This window comes from Eurosta solidaginis, chromosome 1 (genome assembly GCF_040869045.1).
Source record: "Eurosta solidaginis isolate ZX-2024a chromosome 1, ASM4086904v1, whole genome shotgun sequence".
NCBI lineage: Eukaryota > Metazoa > Arthropoda > Insecta > Diptera > Tephritidae > Eurosta > Eurosta solidaginis.
This window is the reverse complement of record NC_090319.1, coordinates 142,337,208-142,362,050: the sequence shown is the minus strand read 5'-3', so window position 1 is coordinate 142,362,050 and position 24,843 is coordinate 142,337,208. Positions and strand designations below refer to the sequence as shown.

At 38.9% G+C, this 24,843-nt stretch overlaps 1 pseudogene; it reads left to right on the top strand.

Annotated features, from left to right (window-relative positions):
- Positions 1 to 3,461: 3,461 nt before the first annotated feature.
- On the top strand, positions 3,462 to 20,236 carry LOC137238647 (DNA-directed RNA polymerase II subunit RPB1-like; annotated as a pseudogene).
- Positions 20,237 to 24,843: the final 4,607 nt, after the last annotated feature.

Here is a 24,843-nt window from a genome sequence, read left to right as displayed (position 1 = left end):
ATTGTTTGAGTTTAGTTGTAATTTATGTCATAATTGTAACTTGATATTATGAGTTTTATGTGCTTTTTGTTTGTATTCGTTTGCATTTGCTTTACATACAGTGCCCGTTATACTGATTTTCGCTTTTTTTCATAATATGCTGACTTTTGCTATTTTTGTTTTTTTTTTTTTTGTATTTACTATGATGAGTAAATTTTGCTGACTTTATTTTTTTGTTTGTACATTTTTCTTTGTGCTAATTTTCTGTGGTTGAGTGCTTACGATTGACATTTCTTTTTGCATATCAGAATTTTAAGTTATTTTGCATAGCCGGTCTTTAAGAGCGTCGACTCACTTAAAAATCGGCATGTGTTTACAAATTATTATGAGGCAACCGTAACTTGATGCCAACATGACTATATATTTGTATATTTTGTTTTTTTTTTGTTTACATTTTTATTAACGAGTAAATTGGAATGTTTATAGTGTAGTTGTTTTTGTTTTTTAATTTTCAAATCCATTGGGGTTATTTGCAAATGTACTATACTGTTTTAAAACCTATTCTTGTGGATTATATGTGTAGGTTAAAGTAAAAATATTTCCTATTATTATTTTCTATTCTGTATGGGGGTTTGAAGTAAAAATATTGTTTTTTTTAATACTATATTCTATTCTATTTAGAATAAAAGATATTTTTCTTTTAATATTTCCTATTCTACCTGTGGCTAAAGTAAAAATATTTTTCCTAAAGTTATGACCTCTCTAAAAGCTAGGTTTCCTAACTGAAGCACCTCATACTTATATCTATTTCTTTAATTATTTCTATTTCTATCTTAAATTATTTCTATTAAATAATGATTTTCGTAGTTATTTTATTTTGTTAGGGTTTTATTGAATTAGTGTATAACAAAAATCTGTAGCTAATTGTGCAGGAATTTTGGAGCTGTGGTTGACGGAAGAGCAAGGTAGTTTATATTAGTAGTATTAGTTCGGCTAATGGGTAGGCGTCACATGCACAACCTCTTTGGTTAGTGCAATTGATTGATCGTAGAGAACTTGGGTACCAATTATTATTTTATAAATTCCCCTACTGCAGTAAATATTCAAATAATTTTTCACCAATTTGTCCCTCAGGACTACTGTGTTTTTCCTTATTTTCAAGTCCTAGATTGCCGGTTTTTTTCAGCCTGGTCGAATATTGTCCTAAGTCAATAACTTCCTCAACAATCAGGTTGCTTGAACATTTTGCTACGCTAACATTTTTCTATCCTAAGATGAAAATGAGCGCGACTAGTCCTTTGTTGCAAATTTATATAGCGCTTCACATATATTTTTATAGGTTCTCTTAATGACTTTTTCTTCATTTTTCTTTTGTTCTTATTGGCTGGTTTATTAGTGTTATTATTTTTATTTTTTTTCGTTTTTGCCTATTTCCACTGTCCTAAAATTTCCTATTGCTTCATCCATCTTTGTCAGGAGCATTCAAAAAAACCATGCAAATTTTTGATTTGCTGTTCGCTTTAGGCAGGGCTGCCTTTAATGTCGATTGTGACATTTTTAGATTTATTATTTGAGATTTACTTGAATTGTTTATTGCTCTTCCTCAGCTTTGAGTTTGGAAATTTGGGTAGAGAAAAAACATTTTAGACGCGCTGTTTCACGTTATTCAATTGCCTATACTATGGCTATCATAATGCCTTGATTGAAAGAGAAAATTCAAGGGAAAATAAAAATTTATTTCTGGTTCCTTGGGGAAAAAAATTTTCTAATTTAAGCTCTAATTTTAACGTTTCTTCAAACATTCCATTTTACTCTTGACCTTCATTAATTTTTAATAAATTTACCTCTAAAATTGTAATTTTTGTTTTATTTTATAAAATATTTTCTAATTTTTTCAAATTAATAGTTAAGTACACTTTTATTTTCTTTTGTTTAATTAATTTTACAAAATAATTAATCTTTTTCTTTAAATTTTAGAAATGTAGTTTTTTTCAATTTACAAAATATTTTAAAAATTAATTTTTATGCCATTTTGCTGATTTATTTTTCCTTATTTAATTAACATTATAGAAGCTATTGTATAAAATTTGTTTCTAAAATTTTTGATTTTCTTAAAAAAGTTTTTCTTTGAATTTATTTTACAAAGTATTGTTTAAAATTAAATTTTATGTTATTCTTATTTTTTTTCTACGCCACATCGGTCGTCAATCTTTTTCACTATTTTTAGGTTTAGTTTGTGCCATTTTCAAGGCTGACATCAAACTTTTGGAAAAAAAAATTGTTCATCCTACCATATTTAAAAAAAATGAATTGTGAGGAATGCTTTGTCAGCAAATTATTATATTGGCCTACATATTGTCAATATGATTCCTGCTTGAGCAGTTTGGTATGACGCATTAATACATTAGGCGACTTGGCAAACGCCAATGAACTCATGGTATTTATTTGGGTCAATGAACGAATGTTTCTAGTGTTAAGTGTGTTTGAAGTGAGGTGAATTCCACGCGATACTATATATGGTCTCGAGATATAGACCAAAACGCGGACCCGGATAACCCTAGGATGTGTTTGAACCACATAAGTATCCATTGTAAGTTGTTGATAAATGCTAATGAAAAGAGGGCTTTTCTTTTCGCTGGGTAACTAAGGACTGGAGATATGGACCAATTGGGAACTCGCCTTCAGGTTAAGAGATTGCATTCTTATGTACTACAACCAGTTAAAATGGTATATTCAATCACATAACAATATAATCTTTTTACCTGAAGGCGCTGAAAAGCGCTAAATGTATGGTGAAATTATTTTGAAAAACACACCAAAAACCCATTTGTTTGGTCAGATTCATCCCACTTAGCCAGCGGGTTATACGTTTTCATATTAACATACATACATCAATAATAGTTTAATCATTTACTAAACGATTTGCCACCTACTTAGCTACGCTCTTTCGCTCTTAAAATGTATATACTTTGCAGGCAGATCGACAAACAAAGTAAGATTTGAAACAACATCGAACAATATTACGGTGCATTCTATTGCATAGAGAAATACATGAATATTTTGTATAGATAGGTATATAGAGCTTTGGTTCTTAGCATTAAGAAAATTCAAATTAGGAGAATAAATGACATTGGAGTGTAAACATCGCTGGAGCGTTTTTTTTTGCCTCAACACCATTCGTTAGCAGAATAAACGAAGCAGCCCAATACGTTCAGTAGAGTCTGAAATTACCGCGGTGCAAATTATTACATAAAAATGCAAATAGTGTTTTTGTTTAATAATTATTGAAGTTTGTGTGAATTTGTGAAAAGAAGACATATAGCGCAAAGCGAATTTCCGAGCAAAAAACGATAAGTTTTCAACTGTTGAAGTGAATTACACGAATGCATGTGTGTTTCCTTATTTGAAAAAACATATGGTGTACCACCATTAATGTAGAAATTTTTTTAAATTTAATTTATTCTTTTTTAATTGAAAGAAAAATGCCACGACCCACACGGGGAAATATAGGTCGCCAAACACGTCATGCAAGTTCTGCGGCATTACAAAGGCGATCACAGACTCCAGATGAACGAGCACAAACTAATGCATCGCAGCGTGAACGTAATGCGCGAAATAGATCTGTTTTATCTGAAATTATGCGTGCTGCTTTTAATTACAACAGTCAGATTTATTACAGTATGTACGGATATATTGGAATAATGGACGCAATATGTCCACATTGTGATGCGGCTAAATTTCCAGGTAAAACGCCCGGCATGTGTTGTGCTAATGGCAAAGTGAGATTACCAGCATTAGAAACTCCACCCGAACCATTGTCTTCATTAATTTTTGGGACTTCTGAAAATTCGAAGCACTTTTTAAGTCATATTCAACAATACAATTCGGCATTTCAAATTACTTCTTTTGGTGCTACTAACATTATTAGAGATTATTGTATGCCGACGTTTACGGTAAATACTTAAACAGGATTGTCCCAATCAATCTGAATCACAAAAGTATTCTATAGTTTTAAAAATTATTATGCAACATATACCTAAAATTGCATACATTTTACAGATTCAGGGCCAAATTTGTCATCAAGCTGGTTCGTTATTGCCATACCCCGACGCTGATTATAAATTTTTGCAAATTTATTTTATTGGTGATGAAAATCGTGAATTGGATCAACGTTGTGCAATTGCTTTGAATACAAGACGAGAAATTATTTGTGAGCTACAAAGGTTTTTCCATCAGCATAACGCATTAGTTCAATTGTTCAAAATTGCTCTCGATCGTATGCCATCTGATACTCACAAAATCGTAATAAGTGCTGATAGAACACTTTTGAAGAGCATGAAAGGCGATTCAATGCACCGACAATTGATGAGGTTGCAATTGTAATTCTTGGTGATCAGTTTCAATCCCGTGATATTATACTTCATCGCAGAAATGAGCAACTGCAACGTGTTTCGGAACTTCATCGTAGTTACGACGCATCACAATACCCAATATTGCATAGGAAAGGTGACGATGGCTACCATATCAATATACCAATGATTGATTCACGAACAGGTAAATAATATTTTCAGTGTGTTGACATTTTCTCATTTGTATAAATTTCTTAAGTCACATTTTGCACTTATTTTCAGGTCTACATGAACAGAAAAAAGTTAGTGCCATGAGTTTTTATTCGTATCGATTGATGGTTCGTCCACAAGAACAAAATTATATCTTGAGATGTGGTAAACTATATCATCAGTACATCGTTGATATGTATGCCAAAATAGAAACAGAAAGTCTTAATTTTATTCGTTTCAACCAAGCAAAAGTAAGATCTGAACAATATATTAATTTGCAAGATGCGTCAGCGAATGATGCTAATATTAATGACATCGGACGTTTAACTATATTGCCATCTTCGTATATTGGCAGCCCACGGAATATGAACGAATATACACAAGACGTATTGTGTTATGTACGAAAATAAGGTCGACCGCATCTGTTCATTACATGTACATGTAATCCGCAGTGGGATGACATCAAAAACAATTTATTTGCAGGACAGTCGACAACCGATCGTCATGACATTACTGCGCGTGTTTTTCGGCAAAAATATAAAGCACTTATGGATTTAATTGTGAAATTATATGTATTTGGGGAGGTGCGTTGCCGTATGTACTCCATCGAATGGCAGAAAAGGGGATTGCCGCACGCATATATACTAATTTGGTTGGTACATAAAATAACACCGGATCAAATCGATAACCTTATATCAGATGAAATTCCTGATCACACTGCTGATCCTGAGTTATTTCAAGTTGTCGTTAAAAACATGATACATGAACCGCGCGGTGAACTAAATGTGAATTCACCATGTATGATTGATGAAAAGTGTTCGAAACTATACTCAAGGCTATTTACTTCAGACACAATAACGGGCAATGACAGATATCCGTTGTATCGACGTAGATCACCTAATGATAATGGCAAAACCGCAACCATTAGAATGCATAACCAGGAAGTTGAAGTTGATAATCGTTGGGTGGTTCCGTATTGTCCATTATTATCGAAAATATTCAATGCGCATATATAATAGTGGAATATTGTAATTCTGTCAAATCCATTAAATATATTTGCAAGTATGTAAATAAAGGGAACGATATGGCAATTTTCGGTATTGCTGGTGATAATACAAATGATGAAATTACTCAGTATCAAATGGGGCGCTATATTAGTAGCAATGAAGCTGTCTGGAGGATTATGTCGTTTCCAATGCACGAAAGACATCCTGCGGTTGTTCACTTGGCTGTGCATCTTGATAATGGTCAACATGTTTATTTTAGTGTAGCAAATGTATTGGAAAGAGCAGCGCAACCACCAGCAACTACGTTACCAACTTTTTTCAAATTATGGGAAACTGATACATTTGCGATAACTTTGTTATATTCTGAAGTGCCTCAGTATTACACATGGAATGTGTATTCGAAAAACTTTCAAAGACGTATACAAGGAACAGCAGTTCATGGGCATCCTGGCATTTTCCAAACAGATGTATTTGTGAGAATATATACAGTACATCCAAACAATGTTGAGTGGTTTTGTTTGAGATTGTCATTAGTTAACGTGAATGGGCCAAAATCATTTGAAGAATTGAGAACAGTCAACGGTCATTTGTGTCAGACATACCGCGAAGCATGCCAACTTTTGCATTTGTTGGAGGATGATGCACATTGGGATTCAACACTTCATGATGCATCTATTTCGGCTCATCCTCAACAAATACGAATGCTTTTTGCCATTATATTATCAACATGTACTTATGCCATCAAATCCACTTGATTTATGGAACAAATATAAACATTATATTGCAGAATATATTTTAATTCGTATGTGTCATCATGCAAGAAATCCTGATTTGTTGATAACTGTGGAAATGTACAACGAAGCTTTGATAATAATTGAAGATATGTGTCTAACGATCACCGTGGTGTGATGGTAGCGTGCTCCGCCTATCACACCGTATGCCCTGGGTTCAACTCCCGGGCAAAGCAACATCAAAATTTTAGAAATAAGATTTTTCAATTAGAAGAAAATTTTTCTAAGCGGGGTCGCCCCTCGGCAGTGTCTGGCAAGCGCTCCGATTGTATTTCTGCCATGAAAAGCTCTCAGTGAAAACTCATCTGCCTTGCAGATGCCGTTCGGAGTCGGCATAAAACATGTAGGTCCCGTCCGGCCAATTTGTAGGGAAAAATCAAGAGGAGCACGACGCAAATTGGAAGAGAAGCTCGGCCTTAGATCTCTTCGCGCCTTACATTTATTTTTTTTTTTATGTGTCTAACGATTGCAAATAAAACATTAGTACTATTGGTACCAAATCGTGAGATGCATGATCTGTTTGATCGTGAATTGCAATGTGAGCAGGAATTCAATTATAATGATTTGCGTTTATTTGTACAATCGAATATACCAAAATGAATATTCAGCAAAAACATATATTTGACAAAATCATGCAAGCCATTTCCAAAAATGCAGGTGGATTATATTTCTTGGATGCACCTGGTGGTACAGGCAAAACGTTCGTTATATCGCTGATTTTAGCGACCATTCGATCGGAACAGAAAATTTCATTGGCACTTGCATTTTCGGGAATTGCTGCTACATTATTAGAAGGTGGTCGGACAGCACACTCTGCATTAAAATTGCCATTGAATGTACATGTGATTGAAACTCCAACTTGCAATATTTCAAGAAATTCTGCTATGGCAAAAGTTCTGCGATTAACGTCAATTATTTTATGGGACGAGTGTACAATGGCAAATAAAAAATTACTAGAAGCATTTAATCGAACAATGCAAGGTTTACGTGGTAATCAAAAGCTTTTTGGTGGTACTTCATCCGTTCTTTGGAGATATGTACAAAAATTGACACTGAACATTAATATGCGTATTCACCTACAAAATGATTCAGCTGCCCATAGTTTTCAAAACAATTGTTAGAAATTGGTGATGGCAAAATACTAATCGACAGAACCAACGGATTGATCAATGTACCGAACAATTTTTGTACAACAACGAAATCGATAGATGAATTGATTGAATGTGTTTTCCAAATATTCTTCAGAATTACAGAAATCATGATTGGTTGAGAGAACGCGCCATTTTAGCACCGAAGAACATTCATATCAATGCCATTAATTTTCAAATTCAAGCAGTCACGACATATAAATGGAAACCCACAAATTTTACGTTTCGTGTTGATATATCGATAGATGAATTGATTGAATGTGTTTTCCAAATATTCTTCAGAATTACAGAAATCATGATTGGTTGAGAGAACGTGCCATTTTAGCACCGAAGAACATTCATATCAATGCCATTAATTTTCAAATTCAAGCAGTCACGACATATAAATGGAAACCCACAAATTTTACGTTTCGTGTTGATATATTGTCAAAAACTTTTAGGATTTTGTCTCAACTTGGATTCAATTCTAAACATATGTCAGGTTAGGTTGAACTGGCCGGCCCATGAGGACCTCACATACACTGATTGAATCCGTTGTGTTACCAGAAGTTTGTTTTAATGACCAAACTGAAGAACCCTATCAAAAACCAGGACCTATGTTATAAAATAACTCAGTCCTCTTGGCAAATACTAGAAGCTTCTTAGGACTTAAGCCATTTGCTGCTACTAGATCTGACAGCTGTATCACTCCTAATAGTTGGAGTCTAAGCCAGACAAATGCAGGGCACGAGCACAGCGTGTGCTCGATCATTTCCTCCTCCAACACGCACTTCCTACATCTGCTATCACTGACCAAGCCTAATTTAAAGGCATGTGACGCCAGAAGGCAGTGTCCAGTCAGAATACCCCTCATGAGTCTACATTCCTCTCTTTTTAATGATAGAAGCAACTGTGTTTATCTAAGGTTGTAAGACCTACACATAATCTTCGACACTTTACAGCCCCGCGCTTGAACCCACGCCTTTCCCGCTTGGTCGAACATGTGCACCTCTCGCCTTCGCTTAATCTCGCCCAATCTTATTGGGACGTCTACGGAGCAAGCTTCAGGGGATGCGCCCTTTTTAGCTAGTTCGTCCGCTTTTTCATTCCCATCTATTCCCATATGCCCTGGGACCCAATATAGTATGTTTCTCCCTGTCCTGATTCTCTCCAGAGTCTGCTAACACACATTTAGATGCTGTGCTATGCGATATTATTGCCTTAATTGTTGCTTGACTGTCAATATAAAAGTTAACACGGTTGCAGCTTAAGCTATTCTCTTCCAAGGATTCTACTGCTTTGGTTACGGCTAATATTACCGCTTGGAAAACGCTACAGTAATCCGGCAGCCTGTAGGATCTGCTTATGTCCGGATCAGCGCAGTATACCGCAGACCCTACTCCTTCCACTGCTTTGGAAACATCGGTGTACACATGTATCGCCCCGTCCGCCATTTGCGCACACTTGCGCCAACCGTCCACCACTATTGTGGCCTTAAGATCTCCCTCGAAGCGCAGATAGGGAATCAGGTAGTCTGTTCGTCTTGTGATTGATGACGCTATACTACTATGGCCATATGGTCAGCGCTCAAGCTGCCCGAGGCACCGAGCCTGGTTGCGGTCGTTATGCTTTGTTCTTTGCTACCAGGTCTACAGGTGGAATGTGGAGAATGGCATACAGTGCAGCCGTCGGGGTTGTTTTCATGGCTCCCGTAATGCTAAGCAACGATAGTCTGCATACCCCCTCTAATTTTTTGAGGTATGTTGTTTTTGTGTGGCTTTCCACCAAACAAGAACTCCATAGTATAGAATAGGGCTTACAATCGCCGTAAGAACCAAATGAGAAAGAGAGGGAGATAGGCCCCACGTACACCCCAGCATTGTTTTACATGGATAGAGTGCCGTTGAGGCCTTCTTGACCCTCTCCTCCACGTTGAGCTTCCATGACAGCTTACTGTCTAGGATGATTCATAGATATTTTTTGCAAGGTTTCTCCTGTAAGGTCACCCCTCCTAACTTAGGCCTGGTCCATTTTGGGACCTTGTACCTCTTTGTAAAGAAGACCATATCCGTCTTCTCCGCATTTTCTTTCAACCCGACATTGGATGCCCAGGTATGAATATCCCGAAGCGCCCGATTCATCAAAGAACTAATCGTTGGAAGGCACTTTCCACTTATGACAATTGCAACGTCATCTGCGTAAGCCGTAAGTTTTACGGGTCCCTCATAGAATTGCCTGAGCAGTTGGTTGATGACCAGCGTCCATAGCAGAAGTGATAGCACCCTTCCCTGCGGCATGCCCCTGTCCACTGATTTCGTGGCCTCGTACAATCCCCATTGTGATATAATCTTTCTGCAATTTAACATGCAGTCGATCCATCTGATTAAGGCATGATTTACTTTAATGTAATTAAGACCATCCATAATCGCTCATTTTGCAACATTATTGAAAGCCCCGGAAATGTCTAAGAAGACTCCTAGAGCATACTCCTTATATTCCAGGGATTTCTCTATGCTTATTACCACCATATGCAATGCGGTGTCTACCCACTTGCCTTTGGTGTACGCATGCTGTGTTGTGGAGAGCAGCTTTTCATCTATGTTGGACTTTATATACACATCTATCAGCCTCTCAAAGGTTTTGAGCAGAAATGATGTTAAGCTAGTCTTTGGGATACACGTGACCGATCTTCCCCGCCTTTGGTAGCAAAGCTGCACTAGCAGTTCTCCAAGAGTGCGGTACATGATTCAGTCTTATGCACCCATCGAATATTATTTTAAGCCATTCCACGACCGCCCTACTTGAGAGTTGTAGCATGGCCGGGAATATACCATTTGGGCCCGGCGATTTAAACTTAGGAACCGTCTTCACTGCCCACTCGGTCTTGGTATCGGTCACCAAGTCCGTCACTACTAGCTCCGTGATAGAAGTGTGAGTGATGTCTGCTGGCTCTTCTAAACCGTCTCCCGATGGGAGATACACATCGACACACATCGAGACGCACCTCAAGGGATTCCTCACTATTACGTGATCATTCCTCGTTCCCTTTCTTTAAGAGTCCCTGGACTATGTTTCCCTATGCTAGGACATTTTTCAACCATGCTGTTTCGCTGGAGCACTCTATGTCCGTACAGAAACTTTTCCATGAGTTTCTCTTCGCCCTGGTAATTTCACGCTTGTAGATCCTCAGTAGATCCCTGTACTCGTCCCGACACGCTTCGCTTTCCGCGGTCTTTGCGAGCTTAAACATTTCTTTTACCTGTCTTCTTAGAAGACTCAGCTCATTGCTCCACCATGGCGGCTTTGCTTTTCCTCTGAATCTTCTTAGAGGACAAGCTTTGTTATACGCAGTCATAAGCTTCCTTGTTAGGAATTCATTCGACTCCTCCAGTTCCTCTACATTACCAACCTCTTTGGGTTGTCCCAGTTGTGTTTCTACATGTTTCTGGAATTTAGCCCAATTCGTTGACATAGGTTTTCTAAAGGTTGCTCCCTTCTCTACATTCTTTAGGGGGATGCTGAAGCTGATATAAGCATGGTCGGAGAAGGATGGTCTATCAAGAACCATCCCATCATACCTTGATATATCACGCTCGGAGCTCAATGTAATATCCAGAACATTACTGGATGTTGGACCACTGTATGTAGGGACATTTCCCCTGTTGGCTATCTGCAACTTGGTTTGCAGGATGTAACAAAATAGAGATTCGCCTCTCTCGTTCGTATCTGCTCCTCCCCACGCATTGTGGTGCTCATTTGCATCTGCGCCTATGACCAACCACCCTTTGCGCCTTCCTCTTGTACTAGCCTTTTGCACTCCATCGGTGGAACCTCCGCAGCATGGGCCGTGTAGCAGGACGCCAGGATAAATACCTGTTTACTCTTTTGCTCAACGGCCACCGCTACGAGATCCTCAGTGGTGTAATTAGGCAGCATATATGGATGCAGCTGTTTCCTTACCATTACTACAGCTGGCACCCGTCCTTCCGTTTGCGCGTTCTAAACACCAAACCCGCGCGCGCTAAGTCCAGAGACCTTTCCTCCCGATGAGAGCCACGGCTCCTGGATCAGCGCCACGTCAAACGAACCCTCCTCAAGGGTTAGGAGGAGTTCTCTCGACGCCACTTTACTGTGTTGAAGGTTTATCTGTAGGACTCGCAGTACTATTGGGCTGTTTGTCCCCCTCCAGCACCTTCGTCTTGACGTCAACGTCCTCCCCTTGCTCTTTTAGTTTAGAGTATTCGAGGCCACTTTCAGCCTCTCATGACTGTTGTGCCGGGTGTTCCTCTGTGCGAGTCACAGCACCATTTAGCGGTTGGTCCTCTTCTAGCACGTTCGTAGTGACGTCGGGGACCTCCACCTGTCTTTTTCCCCTTGGGCTTTTGAGGCCCTTTTCGACTTCGCCCACTAGCGTGTTAGGGTTTTTATCCTCGGGACTTCTTTTCCTGAGTCGCATGTAAATTTTGCCAGTGCCAAAGGACATTTTGCCAAGCTGCGTGTACAAAATATCCTCCGCCTGCTTGTTTATTTGGAAGATGTATAAATGACCATCCTCGGTAGGCCGAGATACAGTAAGTACCTTCCAATCCTGTGTCGGTATGTTCTGGTTCTTATTCTGAAGAAGTCGCAGTGTATCCTCCGACTTCATCACGCATGGTATCCATACCTTAACTTTTGGTACCGTGGGGATTTGCGCTTTATCCACCACCTCAAACCGCGCGTTCGTGCCTTGCCTTTGGAGGTTTGGAACCACTTCCTCCAGCCACCGCAAGCTAGCGATGTTGTCGCACGCTATCATCTTCACACCATTATACCATCCCCCCGAATCAAAGGTTGGAAGGGGCTTACTTGGTTGTTCCCGCATCAACTTAAGCGTTAAGCTAATAAGCTCCTTTTCCACAGAGCTCCACCTTTCAGTAGTCATTTGTCCGAAAGGACTGCTACGATCAACCAGCGCCACAGTCAGTGACTGCTTTGCCACATCACTCATCTTCTCGGGAAAAGCAGGAGCCTTAGTGTTATCTCCCTTTGACACCTACGAGAAAGCCGGAGTCTTAACTTTAACTCCCTTTAGCGCCTCCGAGAAAGCCGGAGTCTTAGCGTTAACTCCCTTTGGCTTATCTCCTACTTCAATAGTTGGAACTTCCCTCTGAATCGCAGCTTTCGCGGTAGTTGATACCTCGCTATTGTAGCCCTTCTTTCTTACAGCTTTGCGCCTACTTCTCTTTTCTATGCGACTGCCCTGCCTCGCGGCTCTGAGACTGGGTACTTTCTGCCTCTTGAAAGCAGGCTTGTCGCCTTTCACCGAACGTTGCCTCTTCATTCTGCCATTCGACGCTTCTTCCTCCTCGTACCGGTTGCAGAACCGAGGGTTTCTCGCAGCAAACCCTTTGAACTGCCTTCTACCTACTTCTACCGCTTCATGGGCCCATTCCAAGCGCTCGATCTCCACTTCTGTGGGGTCGACCACTGCTCCCAAGCGTTGTACAATTCTTAGTGCTGCACGGTACTGCGAGAGAGATCTTTTACTTCCTCTGCTCCGTACCCTTCTCCTCTCTTCTACTCCGTTTTCATTTGTGTGCTTCTCCAATACGGAGTTCATTGAATCAGCACTACTCTCGCTCCCCGAGTCCAACGCATCGCTTAATTCGTATTTGTCGTCCTTGGATTGCGACTCAGTCCTCCTCTTTACATCGTCCTTATTACAATCAGGTAATGAGTCGTTCATCTTCGTCGTACGACCACCTGCCCGACAAGGCGGGCTCAGTGGTCCAGTATTACATACGGGGAAAGAACCGTCCGCCAGAGCAGCGCCCCTTACTGTGGTAAGGCCATAAATACTTTCCGAGGTGGCCCGGTATCGGGAACGCTCCGTTCGAATGCAGCCGAATTTATCCCCTGGCTGCAAATCGTCCAATAGGCACGGTCCGCATAACACCCTGGATTAGGGGGTAGGCAGTTCTTGGTCACTGACATCCCGCGGCCCTTCTGTGAGGCGAAACGGCGTAGATGTCAGTCCTAAACAGAGAAAATTATTCAAACAAAGTCATTTCTTAGACGGGTGTAGACTGAATGATTGGCCTCTGAAGCCGTTGTTTTATATTTTTTGTAGGCTTTATTTTTATTATTTTTTAGGTGATACATTCTGTGATTGAGCCACGGGGGCTTATTGTTGGGCCTTAATTTATGTTGATGAACAAAATTTGAAATCATAAGAATAAATATATGGGTTATGTTGTTGTATAATAACTGTGGATCATCTAGGGAGTCTAGAAATGACCAGTCAATATTATTAATATAATTATTAATTCCTGTTACATCAGCGTTATTATAGTTATGTGACTTGGTATCATCAACGAATTTCCTATCGAATTGGTAGAATTGAAATTCTATGGTTAATGGTTTGTGATGAATACTATTATTTTATAATAGTGCAATGCATTCCCCACAAGAAAAATTCAAATCAGCAGAAATAAAAACTAGGTCTAAGAAGCGATTTAAATAATTAACAATACAATTAATTTGATTTAAGTTATAAGATAATATATTCCTCACAAACAGTATATCGATATCTGATCTCAACTTGAATGGTGAGGTTAAATTATCAGATGTTGGTATCGATTCAATATTACCTAAATTCTCAATATTACCCTCAAATTCTCCAAGGTAAATAAGTTCATCGAATTGACTTAAGTTATTGTATACCAAGATTAGGTTGACTAAATGCTTTTCATAAACATCAATAGTACTATAGGGAGGAACATAAGACAATACAATAAAAATACATTTTGATTCAGAAAATTTAACTTTAACGCAGATCTGTTCAATCTTATTGCCATATGAGTTAAGATCCACAGCACTACTGCACAAGTCATTTCTAATAGCAATCAGCACTCCACCGCCACGCTCAAGCCCTGAACTTTGCGATCCAAGCGATAAACATGGTAGTAATCATCAAAAAATTCACAGGATGAAATATGTTGATTTAACCACGTTTCACATATCACAACAATATCATAATTATGAGCACATACGTTACTACGAAATTGCGTTGATTTTTTCGCATACCGCTGACGTTGTGATAATACATTGTATATTTTTATGTCATGTTACTTAAAGAAGAAGACGCATTGTTGTCGTCATTGTTCTTGGACATTTGGTTTGGCGGATCGAAAAACCCGAAATGGTTGGACCCTTACATTGTTAGGCAACTCAGCATTAAACAATGATTCATACTGAGGTTCACAAATACCCAGTTTAAAGCTTATTCTCTTGGGAGAAGCTTTTTCGGTATTATTGCTACTATCATTATCGGCGATTTGTTTTTACTAATTTAAAGCACAGCAAAGAATTCTTATCTAGATTTGTTTGTTTACAAACATAATCCAGAAAACTGTCAGCGCTAACAGTTGGTTTGAAAGATGACAACTGAACCCATTTAAATCGAACAGCAACAACCAACTCGTTGTTTATGTTCGAACGAACCGACAACAACAGTGTGTTTGTTTTCATTGTTTTTCTTTTTCGAGAAGAAGAACGCATTGTTCTTATTAGCAACTGGTGCAGGTATATATTCAGCTTGCCTGGTAGGAAAAGTTGCGCTCGCAGTAGCAGCCTTAGTTTTAGCTGCATTTGCGTAAGAAACAATACCAATATCATCAGCAGCGGCTAGAGGTAGAACCAAAGATTGATCGAAGAGTAAAGATGTTGCAGGCGCTAACTTCGGTGGAAAGCAGCGGAGCGTAACAAAATTCTAGTAGGTCACTTCTACCACACCACAAAATTTAACACAAATTTTAACATAATTTAAGGACACAAAATACACTGATTTGAGCTTTAGAGTGTAAAAATGTAAATTCTGAACACATTAGCTGAATTAAAAGTGTACAAATCATTGTTAAGTAATATATACAAACAGTTGTAGTTTTACAAATTCTGCTGTGGTAAGTAGTGAATGTGACCTACTAGAATTTTGTGAAGGTTGCTTCGCACTATTTTTCGTCCCTGCACCATCTTTATACTTCGATCAGTCTTTGGTAGAACAACCGAAGAATATTCTGCGCCCGTGTTCTGTTTGTTGTTATCAATTTTTACGTTGGAAGGCAAAGGCGAAGAAATTTGCTCACTTGCTTGTTTAGCAACAAGTTCAGTGACCTTTGCTTGTAATCGTGTCGTGACACTTCTGCTAATAACACCAGTATTGTTGGTGGGGATATTATCATTATGTATATTTACGAAGGCTTGAACGAAATCGTTAAGTAGATTAATGTTATTAAGCGCATCATCGAGTTTCTCTTTGCTAAATGGAACAATTTTGTCCCAACACTTGTCACATTTAAACACAATATTTTTGTTTGTGGATATTACGTATAAACAAGTTGAATTCAGTTTAGTGCACTTTAGGGGTCTTTTTGAACAACAAATACCACACGCAAGGTGGTCGTTGGCTGAACATTTAGATTTATATTTAATGCAGTAAGGCATTATGAAAACGTACTAAAATATTACGCACAGCGAGAGCGATCGAAAAACGCGTCCGCACTCGACGACAGACAAAAGATTACATTTATATTTGTACTTTGTAGCCATATGCGTGTGTATATTTGAGTACTACTTCGGTTGTTGATTACATGTGTTTGTAAATATCTCTCCGTTGCCTTGTATGTATGTGCGTAAATGATGATTGATTTGTTCACGTACATACGAGTGGCTGCTTAGTATCAGTTTAGTTATGCTAGTATCACTTAGTGATGCTAATATTCGTCACACTGCCCTCCACCTAAGTCTAATCGTCTCAATGGAACCCCAAATGGGCCACCCTTCTATTTCGTGGTTTCCCAATTGTTTGTATGCGGCAGGAACACCTTTCCGCCGGTGAGGGTCGTATAGCATTACCAAATCTCCCTCCCGGAAACCTTCCGAATTATTGTTCTTGTCGTACCTGTGTTTCATCCTACTACTCATTATCCTGTACCGTTCCCTCACACTCTGTTGTTTGGCCAATGAACTACTTCGCAGAGCTTGATCTTGACGAATTGACTTTGCATCAGTTCTTTGCCGTCCACATTTCCTCTGACGGTAAGACTGCTCGATTTTCTTCCGATTTGTGATACAGAGATAACGGGACATTCCACAGCTGGAGTTAGCTCTCGACCTTTACATCTGACTCGATCTTGCTCATCTCCTCCAGCTTTATTCTTAAGACCACCCATGCTGTTAAAACCACTAGGATCAAGATCGCAATGATGTGCAATGTGACCTGGCTTCCCGCATTTGAAGCATTTGATAACCCTTTCACTCCGCTTTTGCTATCCTTTCAATGCCTCCAATATTGTGTTCACCCAGTCTGGCCCTTCTACCTCCACACGGCCACCAGTGGTCTGGACTTGGCTTGCAATAAAATTAGGGAAATGAAAAAAATATTAGTTTATAACACAAAAACTTTGATGGGGATCGATTTTAAGTCTCATTACATGACGTTTTTATATATGAGTATTGTTTCATAGGCCCGGTTTCACCAACTCGACTTAACTTAGTTAAGTTATATTTTTAAATTTTTCTGTTTCACCACCAATGCTTAGCTAAGTCGCAAACCTACCTGTCAGCTGGCTTATTCTCGACTTTCAACAGTGTTGCTGTAGAACAAATTTTGAGTCGAATTAAATGGCACTATTTATACTTATTTCATTATGCAAATATAGCAACCCCCCTATTGTTGACATCTGCAATTTCTCTGAAGTGGCTTATTTTATTTGTATTCTCGGTGGAAAATTTACAAAAAATTTAATGGATCTTCGCGATTCTGGCGAAAGTGATTGCGACTTTGAAGCTCTGCAGGTAATCGTGCTGCGACGAAAAAGAAAAATTAAAGAGCGTCCTCACTTTTTTCTTCATTATGACGATGTTGACTTTCGCGAACGATTTCGTATGTGCTTGGTTTGTTTTTTCTTTAATAAAAGACAAAATTTATCTTGGAGCACGGTAAGTTTACATCATATTTTATAAATTTTGCCCTAAATTAATTCTTCGTTTACAGCAACAACGCAATGCAGCCACATCAAATGTTTTTCATCGCACTCCGGTTTTATGCTTCAGGATCTTTTCAGCAAATTGTGGCAGACCTTTCCGCAGTTTCAAAAGCAAGTGCCTCACGTGCAATTACGCTAGTTTCCTACCATCTAGCACCCTTGCGACCAGATTTTGTGAAATTTCCTCAAACGGAACAGGAGCGCTTGTAAACACAGGCTGCTTTTAAAGAAAAGGCAAAATTTCCACGTGTAATTGGGGAAATGGACTGCACCCATGTTAAAATCAATTCCCCAGGTGAAAATGCGTCAATAGTAATTGGAAAACAATATCTCTATATTAATTTATAAACGCTTCCCAAGGCAGCTGGTACTGTCCGGCTGTCATTTCAGTGTAATCCCATTTAATCTCCCTCCCACGTCCCTCCCACAAATTGTCATCCTCCCAGCAGATCCTTGCAGCGGAGTAAAAATCTAGTTGAGGGGTCGACTGCTAATACGCTACCAAAAATATCGAGAGAGGTATCAAAAGACGCGTATTAATCTCGAAAATAATAATCCGAAGGCGGAAAATAAAAATGTTATCTCAGTTCGCAGATATTTGCAGTTGAAGTTGGCGATTTTCATGTGGTTGTGGTAATGTTGTCGTACCCACAAAAAAAATTGTGAACATAAGTGTTTTGCGCGGACGATAACCACGGACAATAACCACACCCACTTTTTCAAAATTGAAAATTTATAAAAATGGAAAAACACCTAGGCAAATTAAAATTGCTGGCCGTTTCTACGGTAATATTCAGGCTGTTATTAATAATTGGTTGTATTGGAAGGTCACAGTATCGACATTGGTGATACAATTGGTGATCCTCAAACTTATAATGCAGATGTCAATTAAGAAAACCAAAAATGATGTCATTAACGTTATTCAAAAAGCGCACAACATGGAGTTGGACCAACACCTGGTGCGTTATCTCACGTGCAATACATTTTCTTTTGATCTCTTAAACTTATTTTTCACTTACAGGTAATACTTTGCGTCAAATTTCGAAAATCAAGTCAATCGTATACTAAAATATGCTCGTGACAAAACTGGTGGTTCTCCTAAGAAATCGCCTACCGAGTGTAATAATTTAAAGGCTATGGTCGTGTCGGGTTCTAAAGGTTCCAATATTAATATCTCACAGGTTATTGCTTGTGTGGGTCAATAGAACGTTGAGGGTAAACGTATAAAATATGGTTTTCGCAAACGTACTTTGCCACATTTCATTACGATTATGGCCCTGGATCACATGGTTTCGTAGAAAATTCATACCTTGCCGGTTTGACGCCATCAGAATTCTATTTTCACGCTATGGGAGGTCGTGAAGGTCTTATCGATACTGCTGTAAAAACTGCTGAAACTGGTTATATCCAACGTCGTTTAATTAAGGCTATGGAGTCTGTTATCGTTAACTATGATGGCACAGTACGTAACTCTGTGGGTCAACTGATTCAGTTGCGTTATGGCGAAGATGGTTTGGCTGGTGAAACAGTAGAATTTCAAAATCTACCTACCGTTAAGCTATCGAATAAAGCATTAGAAAAAAGATTCAAATTTGATTGGTCAAATGAACGTTATATGCGTAAAGTTTTTACAGATGATGTTATAAAAGAGTTGAGCGAAAGCGGTAATGCATTCCCTGAATTGGAAATTGAATGGGATCAATTATGTCGCGATCGTGAAGCGCTGCGTGAAATTTTCCCCAATAGTGATTCGAAGGTAAAGCATTTTGTTTACTTTTTAATTAAGCAAAAACATATGTTATAACCTATTTTAATTGAGTAGGTCGTATTACCGTGTAATTTGCAACGCATGATTTGGAATGTACAGAAAATCTTTCATATTAACAAACGCATGCCAACCGATCTGTCGCTTTTGCTCGTTATTAATGGCGTGCATGATGTATTACAACGTTGTGTTATTGTGGTCGGTAATGATCGTTTGGCAAAACAGGCTAATGAGAATGCTACACTACTGTTTCAATGTTTGGTACGTTCGACGCTCTGCACGAAATATGTAGTAGAAGAGTTTCGTTTATCGACTGAAGCGTTTGAATGGTTGATTGGAGAGATTGAAACACGTTTTCAGCAAGCACAAGCGAATCCTGGTGAAATGCTGGGCGCTTTAGCTGCACATAGTTTGGGTGAACCTGCTACACAAGTGCGTAATTATGGTGTGTTGATAAATATTTGTCTTACTTATTTTTTATTTGCATTGTAGATGACACAACACTTTCCATTTTGCTGGTGTATCATCGAAGAACGTAACATTTAAAAAAAAAACCAAAGGCTTCCTCACTAACTGTTTTCCTCAGAGGCGATGCTGCACGATATGCTGAGAAAGCAAAGAATGTGCTGTGCCGTTTAGAACACACCACATTGCGTAAAGTACCAGCTAACATGGCCATTTACTATGATCGCGATCCACAGCGAACTGCGATTTCAGAGGATCAAGAATTCGTGAATGTTTACTATGAAATTCCTGATTTTGACCCAACACGCATTTCACCATGGCTATTACGTATTGAATTGGATCGTAAACGTACATATAACAGATAAGAAATTAACCAAGGAACAAATTGCTGAAAGGATTAATGCGGTTTTTGGTGATTGAATTGTATTTCCAATGACGATAATGCAGATAAATTAGTACTTCGCATACGTATTATTTATTCATTTATTTACAGTCTTGTAGACTTAGTTTCTTAAATTACATCTATGCGATCTCTTTATGTTATTGCTAATTGATTTTTGGTTTTACATCATTAAATTATCTAAAAGGCATTTTTTTTTTTTTGATTTCTTAAATTGATTTGATATTTGAAGTTAATTATTTTGTCAAGTTATGACGGGTCGTCTCCAATAGTCGTCCATGTCGTTGGACTTTTAATATAAAGGTAAAATAGTTAAACTATTTCTATCTCATTTTATGCTTTAAAGTTTCGAACTTTAAGTTTTAACTGTGGTCTTTAGTGATATCACAACGAACCGTTCATGATTTCCAAGTGAGCTTTTCCTACATTGAGCATCTGCAACATAACTAAACTCAATTCACCAATTTAAAATAAAAAAGCAAGTATAATTAACGTGATGGCGCGACTTTCACGCGTTATTTATATTTTTAAGTTCCAATTTAACTTTTTGTAATTTAAAACTTAATATCTCCATCTCAACCGCTTGCCGCTCCCTGCATTGGAGAATATCTATCTCATGCCTCTAACGCATAAATTTCATTTGAAGCTCCACCCTCTCTTCTTCCTTCTTCGCCAAAGATACCTCTGCCTGCAATTTGGCTTCTGTCCATTTACTTTTAATTGAAGCCAAATGCTCCCAGGACGTGACTTTAGCATTTTTGTCACACTGTTTTTGAGGTGCCCACAGTTGTGTGCTCGTCTTCTTCCGCAGTGTGGCAGGACCGGGTACAGGCGTTTCTACATTCGGCTGTGGAAGTTCCTCGTTTTTATCTGCTGGAAAAGTCTAAATCAGTACTCAAACAACTACATACAAATTTTAGGCAATTTACCATAAATATCTTCATTAAGGGCATCTGAATCGGCAGTATTCGGAATACCCTCCATCTCTTTGCCATTTAACATGGACAACATCCTCTCCTCCACACCTGACAAAGTCTGCGGTGTAGCAGGACCGCCGCCAGTGCCATAAACCGCCCTACGCTCTTCAGCTGCCTTGTTTTTTGCAGCAAATTTAATATTTTTATATTTTTTTTTTTAGTTCTTTGCTTTCACGATAAATATCGTTACTTGCGTTGAACTCCTGCGCAATTTTCTTCCAAGCATCGTCTTTATCTTTCACGCTGATGCAATAGATTTTTTTCCTTCGATTATTCCCGCATATTTGCCACACAAGGAACAAAAAACACAAGGAAAGCTAGACGTCGAAAAGCTTCAATCACAACAGACTGCCAATGATTTCGCAACTCGACTCTCACACCTGCTCTCTGAGGGCACAACTCATCCTGAAGGAATACAGGAGCAGTGGGAGCATATCTCCAAAGCACTTCATACTGCCGCCGAGGAAAAAATTGGTTACCGGCGGTCACGAAAAAACAACTGGTATGATGAAGAATGCCGCGTTGCAACCGAAAGAAAAGACGCTGCCTACAGGGCTACGTTAAAAGCGAGCGCGACAAGAGGAGTGTGTGAACGCTATCGTGAGTTGAAGAGGGAAGCGAGACGCCTTTTCAGGAAGAAAAAAGCAGAAGCAGAAAGGCGTGAGTGCGAGGAGCTTGAGCTGCTAGCCACCAGGAATAACGCCCGAAAATTCTACCAAAAAATACGGCGACAGACGGAAGGTTTTAAGACCGGGGCAAACTCCTGTAGGAATGAAAACGGCGACCTTGTAACTGATGTCCAGAGAGTGCTTAGATTATGGAGGGGACACTTCTCTGCTCTCCTAAATGGAGGCAGCAATTCACCGCGCAGAGATGAAGAACCCGATCCCGCAATCGATGATGATGGAATATATGTCCCCCCGCCCGATTATGACGAAGTTAGAATAGCAATAACCAGATTGAAAAACAACAAGGCCGTGGGCGCTGATGGATTGCCTGCGGAGCTATTCAAGTTCGGCGGCGAGGAGTTGGTAAGGCGCATGCAGCAGCTTCTTAGCAAAATATGGGCGGACGAAAGCATGCCCGACGGTTGGAATCTAAGTGTTCTTTGCCCAGTCCACAAGAAGGGGGATACTGCAAAATGCACCAACTATCGTGGAATCAGCCTTCTTAATATCGCATATAAGGTCCTTTCAAGTGTATTGTGCGAAAGATTGAAGCCCACCATGAACCGGCTGATTGGACCTTATCAGTGCGGCTTCAGACCTGGTAAATCTACCATCGACCAGATTTTCACAATGCGCCAAATCTTGGAAAAAACCCGTGAAAAGAGAATCTACACACATCACCCCTTCGTCGACTTTAAAGCCGCCTTCGACAGCACGAAAAGGAGCTGCCTATATGCCGCTATGTCTGAATTTGGTTTCCCCGCAAAACTTATACGGCTGTGCAAAATGACGTTGAGCAACACCATCAGCTCAGTCAGAATTGGGAAGGACCTCTCCGAGCCGTTCGAAACTAAACGAGGTTTCAGACAGGGTGACCCCCTATCGTGCGATTTCTTTAATTTGATGCTGGAGAAAATTATACTAGCTGCAGAACTTAACCGCACTGGAACAATATAATATAAAAGCGTGCAATTACTGGCATATGCTGATGACATTGATATCATCGGCCTAAACACCCGCGCTGTTAGTTCTGCTTACTCCAAGCTGGAAAAAGAAGCGGTAAAGATGGGTTTGATGGTGAATGAGGACAAAACGAAGTACCTGCTGTCATCGAGCAAAGAGTCAGCGCACATGCGCCTTGGCAAACACGCTACTGTTGGCAGCCATAATTTCGAAATAGTAAAAGACTTCGTTTATTTGGGAACCAGCATCAACATTAGCAACAACATCAGCACTGAAATCCAGCGAAGAATCAATATTGCCAATAAATGCTACTTTGGACTAGGTAGGCAATTGAAAAGTAAAGTCCTCTCTCGGCGAACGAAAATCATACTCTACAAGTCACTTATCGTACCCGTCCTGCTATATGGGGCAGAAGCATGGACCATGACAACAGCAGATGAAGCGGCTTTGGGAGTGTTCGAGAGAAAAGTTCTTCGAAAGATTTATGGACCTCTACGCGTTAGCGATGGCGAGTACCGAAGAAGATTTAATGATGAGCTGTACGAGCTATACGCAGACATCAACATAGTCCAGCGAATTAAAACGCAGCGGCTGCGCTGGCTAGGCCATGTTATGCGAATGAAAGATGATGCTCCGGCCAAGAAAGTGTTTCTATCGGAACCCGCCTATGGAAGCAGAGGTAGAGGGCGGCCCCCACTCCGTTGGAAGGACCAGGTGGAAAACGATTTAAACTCCCTTGGTGTGACCAATTGGCGCCGGTTGGCGGAGCGAAGGAGCGACTGGCGCGCCTTGTTGGACGGCCATAACCGTTTAGACGGTTAAGCGCCAATTAAGTAAGTAAGTAAGTATTTGCCACACATTTCTAATAATTTGTTGGTTTCAGATGCATTAAAAGTGCATTTCCGCGACATATTGCAATTTTATTTTTAAAGAAATTAAAAAATTACCAAAACCAACTGACACCGTAACTGACAATACTTCAAATTCACTGGGTGGCGTGTAATTAAAACGTAGCCAAAAATACTACTATGTATAAAACAGCTGATAGGGTTGTTATATGTCAAATGGGTTTAGTAACTAAGTTGGTGAAACCGAAAAAAACTTAGCCTCAAATCTGCAACTAAGTTTTAGCCTTAGTCGAGTTGGTGAAATCGGCCCATAAAGTCTTAAACAAAAAAGTTATAGCAAATAAAAATTTAATGAATGGAAAAAATCACATTTTTTCCGTTAACTCATTTTTCTCACATTTCCTCAAAACTTGATTAATTTATTTATATAGTTAGGGTTATATACTATGCAATGTACTCGGTTTCATGGCTCGAAAAGTTTCGCGTTTTTTTAATTTTGGGTAGAATTTAAAAACAAAAATATTTTTTTTTTAATATTAGTATTGCGAATGACTTTTTAATTCTGGGTAATATTTAAAAACAAAAAATTTTAAATAAAAACAAAAATATTTGATAATTCATATTATACATTTAATTTTTTTATATTGAATTTACATGTAACAATCCAAAAAAGTTCAAATCGAAAATTTAGCTATTCCAGCTTGTTCGTTAGTACCAAAAGAGTAATTAAAAGCAAAAATTATTCGATCGGTCAATAGTCCATGAAATCTCCAAATATACATATAGGTATATTACCAAAAGAAAAAAATCTATTTTTATTATTTTAAGTAAATGTTTCGTTTCATATATGTATTTCGTACCCAATTAAAATTGAGAAACCAAAATATTTAGTGATCATAATTAGCGAGCTTTGCTCATATCGCTTTATACAATGGTTTTTGTAATTGATATTAGAAAAAAATTGTAAATTTACAAACGGCGATGGTTACTAGAAAATGTCCTAGTAACCATCGCTGTTTGTAAACTTACAATTTTTCTCTAATATAAATTACTAAAATCTTTAGTTTTCTCTATCATAATCGAGGTCGGTAAGAGTAGTAGAGATTTCACTTCTTCCTCATGCTTACTAGGTAATTTCGATCTCCTCGATGAAATAAATGGGTCAGAAGTAACTAACAAATTATTTAAAATGTCCTTATTTGTGGCTTTGCTGTTAATTTTTCTTACATGGTCTCGACGATATGCTCTAAAACCTTTATTTCTGGA